The following is a 4,580-nucleotide window of genomic DNA, read 5'->3' as shown; positions in this document are numbered from 1 at the left end:
CAAAGACCTCATTATCTGATGGCCTGATCACATGACAACTGTCACAAGTCTGATATCTTCTAGCCTGGGGCCAGCCTATATACTAATGCAGCTAACTAGTAGTAACTGCGGTATAGTTACTCCTTGTTTTAACATGTGTGGGGATGATGTCTAGCTGCAGCTAGGCTAGATATCTTCTCTATTTTCATCTGTGGTTCTGTGCCTTGGCTTGGCTTTAAAGACACTTAAAGGCATGCTGGCAGACACACTAAATGTGGAATGTGAAATTCCACCATGTGGCCGACTCTGACTTAACTACCCATGGAGTCAGCTGGCTGTGCCATCAGTTTGACCACCCAGACAGTGGCATCCCGAAAATAGGCAAACATTCGGCAAAAATAGCAGATCTGCAAGCCCACTGCACGTTGTGACCTTGAAGATTTTCTGTTTTCATGGAAGAGATTTGGTGTAGAGGGGAAAAGAGGAGGGGAGTATAAATTGACCTCTGTAGGAACCAGTCAATGAGGTATAGGATTTAAGTGGTTAAGAAAACTTGATAGTTTTGTTGAATACTTATTCAATTTTAACATGTTTGATTCTGTAACAGTAGGGCAGTACTGTCACGAAAACTCATCTAAAAGGATGACATTGCCAGTCCAGAGGGGCTTTCCCCTACAAAGAAAAACTATATAATAGAAGTAATATAATTGCAGTAATAGCAATAGTGCATATTTTTAAAGTGAACATTTCTAACCCAAATCTTTGCTTCTGGTGGTCCCTGGAACAAAATATTCTGAGATGGGGGTCAGTGGCCAAATGCATATAATCTTGTGTGTCTTTACAAGAAAAAGAGAACCACTGTCATAGCATAGAAACATACAATGTTTTGTAGGCCTCAGGTCTTAATGGGCTAATATAATAGCAGTAATATTAATAATGTAATAGCAGTAATCGTAATAACGGCAAAGTCACAAGTGAGATTATCTAAACTCATACAGTATTCATTGTCCCTTCTACAGGAATTTGAGTTGTCAGCAGAAGGATACTATTGACTGAGATTCTGAAGGTCAAACATACAGAAGTGCAGGATCCAGCAGGTTCTCAGTAACCCAGAGGCCACACTAACAGGTAGGGGTCATTATGCTGTATGTTACTGTATATCATTTAAATACAATTAAGGTAAACAGCGTCTGCACACTTTTTGTTTCTGCTACTCTGTGACGTTTGTTTGCTAAAAGTGTGACCACGAGACCTAGTACCGGTATCTCCCGATACACCCAATTTCTTCAGCCAATAACAGCTGATCTACAACCTCATGACGCATTGTAATGTGTGAGCTTGTAGATCTGCTGTTGCCGAATGATCGCCTCCCTCAGAATAGATTCAAGTGAAGAATGTTGTCAGAGTACGAAAGCCTTAGAAAAGTCAGGAAATGTGCCTTGAAATAGTAAAAATTCACAATGATTTAATGTCAAAGTTGACTGTCCCATTAAGCATCCACCAACATCTGATGGCTGTATATTTATTTTTACAGTTTGCTGTTTAGAGTAGACCATTTCTCAAGACTGTATAGTTGTGCCAGATCAGATCACATAATTATGGTTGTCATCTCTATGGCAACAGTCACACAGCAATGACCTTTTTTCATGCGTCCAAAAAAGAAACGGGACAGTTTCATATTGTAAAACTAGCATAGTATTGTGGTAATTCTTATACTGTACAACAGTTTGACTTGCCATCACCATCTTTTAACATGACTGAATGATCATATGAAAGGCTGACTGTACAGTATCTGCTGATGTGATTTATTAGTGCACACAGAGCGAGAGAGAGAGAGAGAGAGATGGGGTGAGCCAGGGTGAGAGAGAGAGAGAGTTGGCTTGGATGCAAAGAGGCTGATTGACCAGGAGCAAAGAGGTCTTTGCACCTGTTTGGGCAGGACAACTGACGTGGATTCTTTTTTATGATTTTGTTCGCGGCATTATGGCATTTCCCTTATAAATGTCTTATAAATGAGCGAACCCACATTGAGGTCAAACCCACTGTATCAGTATAGTTTAGAAACATAATAAATAAAAACGTGCTTACAATTAGGCCTATATGTATCAGATTTGAAATGATATGAAATTAAATATTGTTAGATGGCTATTTTGGATTTGTGTTTCCAGTGGCTCTAAGTTAATTGTTGCTCATTGTTCATTGTCTTGTTAATGTAATTCCTTTGTCATTAAATGCACGTATGCCCTGGAGCTATCGATGAAAGGCACAAATTGTCTGTGCAAAACCAATTTAAAATAGAATATGTTCTGATCAGTCACACATCCTAAAGGCTAATGTGTCGTTCATTTTCAAGCATAAAATCGAAGCGTGCCGCTGTTTGAAAATCTAGTTCTTTTCAGTATAAATTAAGTTTAGGTCATGTATCCAAGGTGTTAGTTTGCCATTATTTGTCATGACCGTTGAGCGTTCAAAAATTAATATATCTTTAGTCACATTGCTCCAAAATTACAAATATGCACATCTGGTTTTCTCTCACACCTGTCTGTAAACCTTTAGCGTTTACTTGCAGAGCACGTACAATAATTTTACAAGCTGACCAATTTCACGGTATATGTCACCAGATATTCTCCATCAAGTACAAAAAAAAAGAAAATCTTTCAGCAGCTGCAGTGAAATGACATGAAGAAAAAGAAATTACTCACCTTTTAGTTGAAGGTCCACTGTTAAGCTCTTCCACTTTAGCCTTTGCTCTTAACACTATCTGACACTTCCAAGGTGACACCCCTTTTTGTTAGGCAATAAAACATATGAACCGCTGAATCCCTTACATGGGGAGAATCCGCTTGTGGTAAAAACGCGTATTTGTGGCGATGGCAAAGGGTGGTTCTTCTTACCCTATTCCCATGAAACAGATCGCTTGACACAGTTGGCAACATGCTGTATGCCATCCAATAAACCTTATGGCCAGAATCCAGTGAAGGGGTTTTGGCAATCACTGACAAACATAATGAACCAATATAATCACATACTGATATCGATATTGTTCCTCTATTCATACTATATCAGAATCCACAAAAATTAGTTCTGGTGATTTATGGATCAACAATGTCAATGCTTTTCCTAATTCAATGGGCCTCCTGTAATACGACGACTCGACTGTTTTATGTATTGGTCTGCAAATACTGTATCAACATGAGACGTTTTATTTGGTAAAACAATCCCTGGTTGGTAATACCTTTTTGGCATGTGGAGTACAACATGGCTGCCCGATTTAAGCTTATATGGTGTTCGTGGAAATTCTGACAAGACCGTTCTCCAAAGAAAGCAAATGATGCCTTCAGTGAGTCACCACTGGTTCAATACTCTTGGCATTATAAAAAGGGGGTTGTCTGGATAGTGGCGCTTTCTGCTTCTTGGGGGGGCTTCAGTTTCACACTGACTGAAGTTAGTCAGGCGTAACATACCGAGACAGTTTGAATAGCGCTGGCCTCATAAATGATAAGGTTGTGACCCAACAATAAGAAAATCTAAAGACACGATAGGAGGACAAACAAAAACAGCACCCTCTGACCTGACACTGACAGAGGAAACAGGGTAAGTGTTCTTCTACAAAAAAGACAACACATACTGTACATAAACCCTGGCACAAAATAGTATTTTAAAAACGATACTGTAATGCTGTATCTCACTCTTTGTTGATAACATCATTTGATATGCCCATCATATTGCAGGTGGGCTCATCAGGAGGTAGTACTGCTTATCGTACTTACTATTTAACAGAAAATATTATTTGTATCATAGTGTGCATGGACAACATTTAAGCTAACTAGCTTTTCCAGGACAAATCTTGTATGATTTTCTTTTTTGCGTTTTTGCTATATCCTTCAGAGCAGGTTCCTTCAAAAAAAGTTGAAAATGATGTCTTGACAAATCTTAACACTGTCGGATGATGATCCTCCTTTCATGGTCAGATGTAAGAAGAACTAATTCTATATTTGCAGTGCGTGATCAGCACATATCCAATTTATTGGTGGGCTTAAGTAGATATTCTTGGCTGTGCAATTAAAATGTACACTTGACTCAGGTGTCGAAAGTATGTGCCTGATGCTTGGATTCCTGAATGGCTGGAACCATATACAGTACAGTTGTCAAGTGCTATTCATACTGCAGTTTGAAATACTGCTGATTTGCATGAACAATAATGGTATACATATTTTAAATGCCAGCTCTGGTGTTGGATATGGCCAGTGGAGTTCATTCTTCTTTAGTCATTAATGATCTTTGTAAGAATATTAATGCAGAGTGAAACTGTCGAAAGCAGTTGCAAAAAGACAACAGACCAAAATGGTTTTATACAGTAAATGTGCTTTTTATAACTTTTTCAAAAAAATACAACAACTCTTGAATCTTTTTTTTTTCTCCTCAAGAATTACATTTGTGATGATGATAGTACTGTTCTAATTACAAACATTCTATGTCACCAATGCATTAAATTAAATTACAAACACGCCAATGCATTAAATTAAAACATTCATCTGTCTTCTAAATAAACCCAACAGGAGAGAGATATATTGGGCCTGAAGCAATTCTTCATGCTGTTT

The sequence above is a fragment of the Nannobrachium achirus genome (assembly GCF_963921795.1).
Source record: "Nannobrachium achirus genome assembly, chromosome: 6".
In the NCBI taxonomy this organism is placed as follows: domain Eukaryota; kingdom Metazoa; phylum Chordata; class Actinopteri; order Myctophiformes; family Myctophidae; genus Nannobrachium; species Nannobrachium achirus.
The sequence above is the reverse complement of the archived record's forward strand: the minus strand, read 5'-3'. Positions refer to the sequence as shown.